Below are 12,999 nucleotides of genomic sequence, written 5' to 3' on the forward strand. Positions count from 1 at the left end.
TGTCCCTTTAGTTCACTCTCAAGAGGTAGAGATTTTTAGAGAACTTTACATAGGAAAAGTAAACAAGAACACATGCAATAAGGACACAGAAAAGAAGGGTTTTTGGAATACAAGGCTCTCAGAAAACCAGTGATAGCTGGCATGCGTGCCAAGCATGGTCCCAGCTAAGGACCACCTCCTCTCCCTAAATCTCTCACCGCAGTGAGCTCTGGGGCTCTTCCTCATGCCCCTGCTTCACTCTGCAGGTGTCTCTCCATCCCCGCAGGATGTTCCTGTCCCACCTGCCTGCTCTGGGAAGCCCAGGGTCTCAGCCCCTGATCCCAGCTCCCCCTCACCCATGTTGCCCTCCTGCTCCCACCCACGCTATTCTCATGCACCGCCCCTGTCCTCACTGCCACCCACACAGACTAGCTCCTGTGGGCAAGACCCATCCTCAAATTCCTTTGACCGGGACTCCAAGCCTTTTCCTGCCAGTCAGTTCTGCTTAGTCCCTCCTCAAACTACTCACTGCCATCTGGGGTCAGATAGGAGACAGAAAGGAGCACCCAAAACTTCTAGTTCACACCCCAGGGTTCAAGTTGTCCACTGACCCTGCTCACCATTCCCCACTCTATCCCCTCTACCTCTAAAGTGATACCTTCTCCTTGACGGAAAATGCAGGTGGACAGAGGGAGTGGCTCCCAGTGATTGTGACTGGCTGCCCCTCCGCAAGGCAGCCTGGCCCTCCCTGGCCCCGGGATTTCCCATTTGCTTCCCCCATTGCAGGGTGAGGGTCCTGTCCTGCCCTGGAGCTGCACATAAGGCAGCTCCTCTTCCGGAGTGCCAAGCATGGCCCGGCTTCTGCAGAGGTCTGCTGGGCACAGGCCACACCCGCACCTCCTGGGAGACGGATCAGTCTGCTCCTCCCCTCCCACAGCCAAGAGCTGGACACCCTCAAGGGGCAGAAGCCTGGCGCCCACACATCAAGGAGGCCTTTCCCCCAGCGAGCAGGTGACAGGTCACATTCACCAAAGGATATAGTGGGAGATGGGGGTGGGAAGCCTTCCAGAAGCTTCCTAAGTGCCTCCCCATTTCCCCAGGCCCACAGACCACAGAAGGGGAGAGTTTTCAGGCCTCAACTGCACCCAAGGAACTTTTGTGCCCAGAGGGGCAGAATCCAGAGTGCCTCTGCCCACATCCAGCCCAGAGCACTCCATTGCAGGGAACGGAATCAAGAGTTTGGAAGTAGAGGTGTTTCTGTTGACTTTCCTGTTAGACATCTTGGTGGGGAGTGGAAGACACAGTTGAACATGTGGGTCTTGAGCCCAGGGCAAGTTCTGGGCTGGAAACATCCATTGTGTGGCTACAGGATCATTGACGGTGGTCAGAGCTGTGGGGATGGAGAACAGCTGGCTTCTCCCAGAGCTTCCACAGGGGATGTTCACACCCCTCCCTTCACACCCAGAGTTCTACTTGTTAAAACTGTCGGGATCTCCCACCTAGGTTGGGAACCTCTGGAGGGCAGAGCATGGGAGGCCTAAGATCCTTTAGTGCAGACAGATCCTCCCAACACCTAAAGCGGGGTCAGGCCCAGAAAACCCATGAAGAAGGCAGACCATGGCTGGGCAGCCCTAACCCCGTGACTGTGCCAGGCTGGGGCCCAGGACCCAGGAGAGTCACCCCCAGCCTTGCCATCAACACAGACCATGGACTGGAGAATTTACCTCCTGTCACAAACACCCAGGGAGGGTAGGTTGTGAGAAGACCAGAGCAGCCCAGGAAGGTGGCCAGCTGCCAGTCTCACCACCTCTGGCTGCTTTCACTGCACATTGACCTCCCCAGCCCCACACCATACATCGTGGGACCCTCTGCATCCTCACTGAGTCTGCACCTTCATCCACCCCTAAATAGCCCCCTAGACAGGTCCTAAAAGCCCAGCCAGATATCTGCTGCCCCCTCCCCAGTGTCACACTCCACCCCTATTACCTCCCCAACTCCCCCCCTCCCCATCCTACCCTCAGCCCTCCCACCCCCTTACCCACCCAACCACTTCCCATTCCCACTCCAAACCCCACCCCACCCCAGGCCACTGTCTAAGGGCTTCCTCCTACCACTGACAAAGCACTACCCTTCCACTGAAAACACATCCAACAGCCCTCTCTCCTCAGCAAGTGTTCAGTAAACTTTGGCAAGACAGGCAGAAAAAAAGGAGAAAATAGACAGACTCACAAACCCTTTGGGTCCCTGGGACTTTGGACTTGGGGGACATTTACTAAAGGTGGAGCGGTTGTTTTGTTTCTATTACTTATCCTGTCAATCGTTCTTATACTCAGGAATTTTTGGACTTAAATTTCCTACACATTTTAATAGATTTGCTACTCATAGTAGACCCCAGTACAAGACCGTTTTTCTCTTCAGGAAAAAATAAATAAATAATTTGTTGTGTTATCTTTAAATTTGGCCTGTTTATCCAATAGTTTCTAAACTTAAAATGGAGGATTTTGGGAGTGCATGGGTGGCTCAGGCGGTTAAGTGTCCAAATCTTGATCTCGGCTCAGGTCTTGATCTCAGCATTGTGAGTTCAAGCCCTGCATTGGGCTCCACGACCAGTATGGAGCCTACTTAAAAAAAAAAAAAGGAGGGGGCACCTGGGTGGCTCAGTCGGTTAAGCGGCTGCCTTCAGCTCAGGTCATGATCCTGGAGTCCCGGGATCGAGTCCCGCATCGGGCTCTCTGCTCAGTGGGGAGTCTGCTTCTCCCTCTGACCCTCCCCTCTCTCATGCTCTCTGTCTCATTCTCTCTCTCAAATAAATAAATAAAATCTTTAAAAAAAAAAAAAAAAAAAGGAGGACTTTCTGAATCAGTCCTTGATCATGTGTCCAGTAAAAATTTTAGTCTATTTTCAGGGTTAAATTGTTGATCTTTCTGGGAAAGAGATAATCCATAATGCTGCACCACCCACAGCTCTAGTTTAGGGTCTTCTAGGACAGTATCTGACACTGGTCAAGTACCCATGTATCTCCCTGTCCATCTCCCGTGATCCTCATCCAGCACCCACTCACTGACCCACACCAGCCTCTGACCTCCCCAGCCAAGGTCTGAGTGCCCAGGGCTAGTTGTGTGCAGGTGAATGGGGGGGGAAGGGCAGGCACAGCTCACTGACTTAGGAAGAGCACACCCTGTGTTGTGGTAGGAGCTGCTTTCAGCCCCTTCTGGATCCCAGCTCTGGAGAGGTGGCAGTTTCCCCAGCCCACCTCCCCCTCCCAGGTCAGGCTTTCTAGAAGCAACTATTGTGGATTCTCACATCATGAAAGGATGTCAGCACCATCAGGGTCATCTTCAGAGCCACTGTCCAAAAGTCCCAAGGGCCTTTATCTACACCTTCCATGAGCACAGAGCAATCATTTCAGGTGATGAATTCCCCAGAATATCCAAGAACCCTGTAATGGTCATCTGTGGGGAGATGGCCAGGGCAGCTGGGAGATGGATGTGCGGAGAGCAGTCCCTACAAGGAAGGCAATATCCCTGATTCACAAAACCCCAGGACCCAGGAAATGGAAAAGCTTCTCTGAAGCTGGAAGGAGGTCATTAGGAAATACTGAATGAATTTTAAGTATCCCACACTGTGCTCAACACCTCCTATCTTTGCAAGTCATTCTCTCTCCTGCACCCCCTCTCCCACAATTTTTCCTTTTCCCAGTCCTCCAAACCCTTTGACCCTGACAGTAAGAGATTCTGCCCCATTTCAACAATACCCCACTTAGATTTCATGACCCATTGTTATAACTACCCTGCACACTCATCTCCCGTTCTCCTCGCTCTCTCTGTCATACCAGCCTGGAAAAAGCCTAGCTCTGCCTAAATCTAACTTCCCACCTACTCCATGCCTGCATCCAAGCAGCCAAGTGATTGGATAGAAATACTCAAACATGCTTATAGAATATTTATAATCACAAACTTCAAGTTGGCCAAAGAGGACCCAGCATTTTCCTGGTTACTCACACAAACTTTCAAGGCAATTATTTCACATTTTCTTCTTAATCACACACCTTCCCTCCTCTTCACTTTCAACTTATAACCGACTACTCCACTTGGGCACTGAACCCCAGCGCCTCCCACCTATTCAAGGACATTCCTCCAGCAACCCTCCCTCTTCAGCAATGCTGCTTTCCCTCTGCAGATCACACCCATCAGCAAGCTAACATGGTATAAGATACCTATCCTAAAAAGTAAATAAGTAATAAACTTCCCTAGCACCCAAACTGAGGTATCTCGGTACTGTTTCCACTAAAAAGAATCATATGTAAGAGATGACCCTGATGGCAAGGAGGCCATCAAAGACACTAGGATCTTGTCAACTTGAGGCTCACACTAGCCACATATGGAACAAACGGAGCATCAATAAAAGGATTCACTGCAAGAGATTAAACTATACTAAAATGTCTTTATTCACAGTTATACTAAATAAAAATTCATGGGTTAGTTTTGGAAGATGCTAGGGAATGAACTCATTTTTCTGAAAACTAGAAAATAAACAGTAAAGAAAGGCATTAATCTCCCTTTCCTAAATAAATTATGCTGAAATAGTAAATGACTCTTTGCATAAATGAAATAAACAAAGACAGAATGATAGAAGTAGAATATCACCAGTTTACAGCCCCTAGTAAAATAATGGGTCTAGTCAATGCTCATCAATGGCTGCCAGCCAGAATTATACACCTCCTGATGGAAAAATAAAGCACACCACCACCTATGACATATCCTTGCCAAAAAAAAATAATAAAATCCTGAATCATATCAGGTCTTTAAATGTAACTACCAATTTACATGAAAAAAAAAAAGTGGAGGAGACGTACATGGTAAATAACACAGGCATGCAATTAGCAAAATTTAGAATATAGAAAATTCTATAGGAAACAAACCATTTCTTCGACAAATGACAAGAAAAATCCTGAAAGATTAAAAGACACTTAAGCTCTCAGTCTAACCATGAGAAAAACACCAAATTCCAAAAGAAAGGAATCCAACAAAATACCTGATCAAGAATTGTCAAGATCATCAAAAACAAGAAAAGTTTGAGAAACGGTCACAGCCAAGAAAGGCCAAATATACATGACAAATACATGTAATGTGGTATCTTGGGTGGGATCCCGGTACAGGTGAAGAACATTGGGTAAAAACTGAGTAAGTCCAAAGAAATAGTGAACTTTAGGGACGCCTGGGTGGCTCAGTCGTTAAGCATCTGCCTTCGGCTCAGGTCATGGTCCCTGGGGTCCTGGGATTGAGCTCCGCAGGAAGCTTGCTTCTCCCTCTCCCACTTCCCCTGCTTGTGTTCCCCCTCTCGCTGTGTCTCTCTCTGTCAAATAAATAAATAAAATCTTGAAAAAAAAAGAAATCGTGAATTTTAATGATAATTTATCAATATTGATTCATTAATTAGAACAAATGTACTATATTCACGTAAGATGTTAGTAATAGGGAGGCACCTGGGTGGCTCAGTCCATTAAGTGTCCGACTCTTGGGGCACCTGGGTGGCTCAGTCAGTTAAGCGTCTGCCTTCCGCTCAGGTCATGATCCCAAGGTCCTGGGATCGAGCCCCGAATCAGGCTCTCTGCTCAGCGGGAAGCTTGCTTCTCCCTCTCCCACTCTCCCTGCTTGTGTTCCCTCTCTTGCGGTCTCTCTTTCTCTGTCAAATAAATAAATAAATAAATCTTTAAAAAAAAGTGTCCAAGTCTTGATTTAGGCTCAGGTCATGATCCCAGAGTGGTGAGATTGAGCCCCACATCAGGCTCTACGCTGAGTGTGGAGCCTGCTTGGGATTCTCTCCTTCCCTCTCCCTCTGCCCCTCCCCTCCCCCTTCACCCCCCACCCCACCCATCCGCCCCCCACTCCCCGCCCCCCCCCCCGCTCACTCGAGTGCTCTCTTCTCTCTCTTAAAAAAGAAAAAATGCTAGTAATAGGAAGCACCTGGTGTAGCATACATGGAAATGTTCTGTACTATCTTCTCAATTTTTCTGTAAAATTAAAACTGTTCTAAAAAATAAAGTGTATTTTTGGGGCGCCTGGGTGGCTCAGCCATTAAGTGTCTGCCTTCGGTTCAGGTCATGATCCCAGGGTTCTGGGATCGAGCCCCGCATTGGGCTCCCTGCTCAGCTGGAAGCCTTCTTCTCCCTCTCCCACTCCCCCTGCTTGTGTTCCCTCTCTCGCTATATCTCTCTCTGTCAAATAAATAATTTTTTTAAAAAATCTTTTAAAAAAATAAAAAATAAAGTGTATTTTTATAAAGAGAGAGACTTAAGACATATCAACCAAATGCAATGAGTGAATCTGGATTTGATCCTGATTCAAACAAACTAATTACACATGTAGTTATTGACAATTTGGGAAATCTGAACATTGGCTGCATATTTGAGGATATTAAGGATGTTGTGAACATTTAGACAGAATAATGATACTGTGGTGATGTTTTAAAGAGTCCTTATCTTTTAGAGATAATGAAACATTTATGATAGAAATAATATGATGCCGGGGCGCCTGGGTGGCTCAGTTGGTTAAGCGACTGCCTTCGGCTCAGGTCATGATCCTGGAGTCCCGGGATCGAGTCCCACATCGGGCTCCCGGCTCGGCAGGAAGCCTGCTTCTCCCTTTCCCACTCCCCCTGCTTGTGTTCCCTCTCTCGCTGTCTCTCTCTCTGTCAAATAAATAAATAAAATCTTTAAAAAAAAAAAAAAGAAAAGAAATAATATGATGCCTAGGATTTGTTCTAAAATAATCTAGGGTGAGTGAAAAGAAAGTGGTCCTGAGTTAATGATTATACTATCTGGATGATGGGGATACGGGGATTTTCCACTTATGTGTGTATTTGAAATTTTCTGTAATGATAATTTAAAAAAATACTTCCCTTGACCCCTCTTGCTATCCATCCTTTCCCTGCAACTCTTAACAGCAAAATTCTTTTTTAATTTAATTTAATTTTATTTTATTTAAATTCAATTAATTAACATATAATGTAGGGCGCCTGGGTGGCTCAGTTGGTTAAGCGACTGCCTTTGGCTCAGGTCATGATCCTGGAGTCCCGGGATCGAGTCCCGCATCAGGCTCCCTGCTCAGCAAGGAGCCTGCTTCTCCCTCTGACCCTCCCCCCTCTCATGTGCTCTCTCTCTCTCATGCTCTCTCTCAAATAAATAAATAAAATCTTTAAAAAAAAAAAAAACATATAATGTAGTATTAGATCTAGAGAGGTAGAGTTCAGTGATTCATCAGTTGCATATAACACCCAGTGCTCATCACATCAAGTGCCCTCCTTAATGCCCATCACCCAGTTGCCCCATCCCCCACCCCCCCTCCCCTCCAGCAACCTTCAGTTTGTTTCCTAGAGTTAAGAGTCTCTTATGGTTTGTTTCCCTGATTTCATCTTATTTTATTTTTCCCTCCCTTCTCCTATGCTCCTCTGTTTTGTTTCTTGAATTCCACATATGAGTGAAATCATATGATATTTGTCTTTCTCTGATTGACGTATTTCACTTAGCATAATACCCTCTAGTTCCTTCCACGGTGTTGCAAATGGCAAGATTTCATTTTTTGATGGCTAAGTAATATTCCATTGCATATATATATACCACATCTTCTTTATCCATTCCTCTGTTGGTGGACATCTTTGGCTACTGTGGACATTGCTGCTATAAACATTGGGGTGCAGGTGCCCCTTCAGATCACTACATTTTTAACAGCAAAATTCTTTAATGAAGTTTACAATAGAAAATGTCTCCACTTCCTCTCCTCTCAGTCTCTCTCTCTTCTGAAACAGACCTATGAATGCATAATTTACATACTATAAAATTCACCCATTTTAAGTGTACAATTCAATGAATTTAGTATATTTATAGTTATGAATATAGCTTATATAATACATATTATATACTTAACCTAATTTTAGAACATTTCCATCACCCCACAAAGAAACCTCATGTTCATTTGTATTTATGACCCGTGCCAACCCTCAGCCCTAGGCAACAGTTTTCTGCCTCTATAGATTTGCCTTCTGAAGGTTTCATATAAATAGATTCATTCAATATATGGCCTCTTGAGTCTGGTTTCTTTTACTTAATGTTTTTAAGATTCATTTATATTATAGCATGCATCAGTGTTTCATTTATTTTTATTGCTGAATAGTATTCTATTGTATGGATATAAACATTTTGTTTATCCATTCACCAATTCATGAATATTTGAGTTGTTTCCCCTTTATGGCTATTGTGTTTAATGCTTCTATGAACATTCATATGCAAGTGTTTGTGTGGACATATGCTTTCATTTATCTTAGGTAGATATCTAAAAATGGAATCACTGGTCAATATAGAAATTCTATGTTGAGCATTTTATTGGACTTGTCAGACTGGCTTGCAGTTCCAGGACAAGATGGAGTAGATGCATTTCTAGTTCCTCCCAGTGAGTACAGCTAAAACCCTGGAGATTATTTATAAAACAAGCTTAAGAAGACTCTGAAAGATGGAGAGAAGGCAGACTGGCTAGGAATCTCAAGACCGAAATAACAACATGATGAGTTCCCTAGGTTTTCTTTTTGCCTCATATACATGAGACTGGGCGCTAGAAAAGCCAGAACCGGAAACTCTTAACAGGCACATGCACACACACACACAGACCCAAAAGTCTCTAGCCAAAGAGCCAAGAAAGGGACAACCTAGCTAGACAGAAAACTTTTAGGCAATAACGGCCATACCCCAGCCCAAATATCACAGGGGAAAAAAAAAAAACCTGCCAGCAAAGGCTAAGTGGGGAGTCTAGACACTCACCTTTACCCAAAAAGTGCTCCTCCCTACTGCTGGCATGGTGTCAGAGAAGGCCAAGTGGGAAGCTGGGACTTCCAGCCCTGCCTGGTAGCAACAAGTCCCCTTCCATCACAATGTCAGTGGGAACAGTAAAAAAGGTGCTTCACACTCCCACTCAGAGCGTGTCAGCAGAGGTTTAGCGGGGAAACTGAACGCCACCTAGCAGTATTAACATGCCCCCCACAAGTGTCAACAGAGACCAAGTGAAGAACCTGGACTTCTACCCCCATCTGACAGCAATGAGGCGGCACCCTCTTTCCCCTACCAGCACAGTGTCAGAGGATACCTGTTAAAATAGATTTAAATAAAATCCAGAGTCTTATAGCATGATATCTAAAATACCCAGGATGCAATTAAAAATCTCTTGTCAAGGGCCATATGCACCCCAATGTTCCTAGCAGCAATGTCCGCAATAGCCAAACTATGGAAAGAGCCGAGATGCCCTTCAACAGATGAATGGATAAAGAAGATGTGGTCCATATATACAATGGAATATTACTCAGCCATCAGAAAGGATGAATACCCAACTTTTACATCAACATGGATGGGACTGGAGGAGATTATACTGAGTGAACTAAGTCAAGCAGAGAAAGTCAATTATCATATGGTTTCACTTATTTGTGGAACATAAGGAATAGCATGGAGGACATTAGGAGAAGGAAGGGAAGAATGAAGGGGGGGAAATCAGAGGGAGAGATGAACCATGAGAGACTATGGACTCTGAGAAACAAACAGGGTTTTAGAGGGGAGCGGGGAGGTGGGATGGGTTAGCCCGGTGATGGGTATTAAGGAGGGCACGTACTGCATGGAGCACTGGGTGTTATACGAAAACAATGGATCGTGGATCACCACATCAAAAACTAGTGATATATTGTATGGTGACTAACATAACAAAATAAAATTTTAAAAAAATAAAAATAAAAAAAATAAAACATAAAAATCTCTTGTCATAGCAAGAACCAGGAAAATCTCAAATTGAATAAGAAAAGACAATCAACACTCAAGATGCTCTAGATGTTGGAATTATCTGACACATATTTTAAAGCAGGCAAGTATTTTTTTTTATTAACATAATGTATTATTTGTTTCAGGGGTACAGGTCTGTGATTCATCAGTCTTACACAATTCATAGCACTCACCATAATGAATACCCTCCCTAATGTCCATCACCCAGCCACCCCATCTCTCCCACTCCCCTCCACTCCAACAACCCTCAGTTTGTTTCCTGAGATTAAGAGTCTCTTATGGTTTGTCTCCCCCTCTGGTTTCATCTTGTTTCATTTTTCCCTCCCTTCCCCTATGATCCTCTGTCTTGTTTCTCAAATTCCTCATATCAGTGAGATCATTTGATAATTGTCTTTCTCTGATTGACTTATTTCACTCAGCATAATACCCTCTAGTTCCATCCATGTTGTTGCAAATGATAAGATTTCTTTTTTTTTTGATAGCTGCATAATATTCCGTTGTATATATATATCACATCTTCTTTATCTATTCATCTGTTGATGGATACCTTGGCTTTTTCCATAGTTTGGCTATTGTGGACATTGCTACTATAAACATTGGGGTGCACATAGCCCTTCGGATCACTACATTTGTATCTTTGGGGTAAATACCCAGTAGTGCAATTGCTGGGTCATAGGGTAGCTCTATTTTCAACTTTTTGAGGAACCTCCATACTGTTTTCCAGAGTGGCTGCACCAGCTTGCATTCCCACCAACAGTGTAGGAGGTTTCCCCTTGCATTCCCGCCAACATCTGTCATTTCCTGACTTGTTAATTTTCACCATTCTGACTGGTGTGAGGTGGTATCTCATTGAGGTTTTGATTTGGATTTCCCCGATGCTGAGCAATGTTGAACACTTTTTCATATGTCTGTTGGCCATTTGGATGTCTTCTTTGCAGAAATGTCAGCATTTCTGCTGACCCATTTCTTGATTGGATTCTTTGTTCTTTGGGTGTTGAGTTTGATAAGTTCTTTATAGATTTTGGATACTAGCCCTTTATCTGATATGTCATTTGCAAATATCTTCTCCCATTCTGTCAGTTGTCTTTTGGTTTTATTAAGTGTTTCCTTTGCTGTGCAAAAGCTTTTTACCTGGATGAAGTCCCAGTAGCTCATTTTTGCCCTTGCTTCCCTTGCCTTTGGCGATGTTTCTAGGAAGAAGTTGCTGCGGCTGAGGTCGAAGAGGTTGCTGCCTGTGTTCTCCTCAAGGATTTTGATGGACTCCTGTCTTACATTGAGGTCTTTCATCCATTTTGAGTCTATTTTTTTGTGTGGTGTAAGAGAATGGTCCAGTTTCATTCTTCTGCATGTGGCTGTCCAATTTTCCCAACACCATTTGTTGAAGAGACTGTCTTTTTTCCATTGGACATTCTTTCCTGCTTTGTCGAAGATTAGTTGACCATAGAGTTGAGGGTCCATTTCTGGGCTCTCTATTCTGTTCCATTGATCTATGTGTCTGTTTTTGTGCCAGTACCATACTGTCTTGGTGATCACAGCTTTGTAATACAGCTTGAAGTCTGGAATGGTGATGCCACAAGCTTTGCTTTTCTTTTTCAACATTCCCCTGGCGATTCAGGGTCTTTTCTGGTTCCATACGAATTTTAGGATTATTTGTTCCATTTCAGTGAAAAAAGTGGATGGTATTTTGATAGGGATTGCATTAAATGTGTAGATTGCTCTAGGTAGCATAGACGTTTTCACAATATTTGTTCTTCCAATCCATGAGCATGGAATATTTTTCCATTTCTTTGTGTCTTCCTCAATTTCTTTCATGAGTATTCTATAGTTTTCTGAGTGCAGATTCTTTGCCTCTTTGGTTAGATTTATTCCTAGGTATCTTATGGTTTTGGGTGCAATTGTAAATGGTATCAACTCCTTAATTTCTCTTTCTTCTGTCTTGTTGTTGGTGTATAAAAATGCCACTGATTTCTGTGCATTGACTTTATATCCTGCCACTTTACTGAATTCCTGCATGAGTTCTAGCAGTTTTGGGGAGGGGTCTTTTGGGTTTTCCACATAAAGTATAAAGCAGGCATTTTCCCCTAGTATAAAGAGAGGAGAGAAAAACTGTGGCAGAAAAATATATTCAAAGAAATAATGGCTGAAAGTCCCCAAATTTGGCAAAAGATATAAACCTATGGATTCAAGAAGCTGAATGAATCCAAAAGAGCGTATTTCCATGTGTTTATTGGCCATTGGTATATCTTTGGTGAAATGCCTATTCAAATATTTTGCCCATTTTCTAATTCTCATTATTGAGTTATAAGTTCTTTATATATTCTTGATACAAGTCCTTTATCTGATATATGATTTGCAAATATTTGCTCCCATTCTGCTGCTTATCTTTTCATTTTCTTGAGGTGCTTTACAGAGCACAAAAATTTTTAATTTTGATAAAATCCAATTTGTCAAAATTTTAATTTGTTGCTTGTGCATTCAGTGTCATATGTTGAAACCATTGTCTAATCCAAGATCATGATATTTACTCTTAGGGTTTCTTCTAATAGCCTAATAATTTTAACTCTTACGTTTAGGTCTATGATTGATTTTGAGTTAAATTTTGTGTACTGTGTGAGGTAAGTGTCCAAATTCATTCTTTTGCATGTGGAGAACCAATTGTCCCAGTACCATTTGTTGAAAAGGCTTTTCTTTCTCCCTCTGAATTGTCTCAGCACCTTTGTTGAAAATCAGTTGACCATAAATCAATTCTATTGCATTGAGCTTTATGTCTAAACCTATGCTAATACCACACTGCCTTGATAACCATAGCTTTGCAGTAACTTGTGACATTGGGAAGTATAAATCTTCCACTTTGTTCTTCTTCTTCAAAATCATTTGGCTATCCTAAGTCCTTCATATTTCCCTATGAATTAAGAGGCTTTTTAAGCTGAGGGAGCAAGCCATACAGATAGCTGGGAAAGAAAGCAGTCCAGGCAGTAGGAAGAACAAGTACAGTGGCCCTAAGGTGTGAATGTGCCTGTTTAAAGAACAGTTAGGAGGCCAATGTGGCACAGTGGGCAGGAGGAGTAATAGGAAATGGGGTCAGAGAGGTAAACAAGTCAGGACAGGGAGGGGGCCAATATGTAAGACCTTGCCTGCCTTGTAAGAAATTTGGCTTTACTCTGAGTGAATGCAGAAGTGATTGGAGAGTATTGAGCAGAGCAGTG

This window comes from Halichoerus grypus, chromosome 9 (genome assembly GCF_964656455.1).
Source record: "Halichoerus grypus chromosome 9, mHalGry1.hap1.1, whole genome shotgun sequence".
In the NCBI taxonomy this organism is placed as follows: Eukaryota; Metazoa; Chordata; class Mammalia; order Carnivora; family Phocidae; genus Halichoerus; species Halichoerus grypus.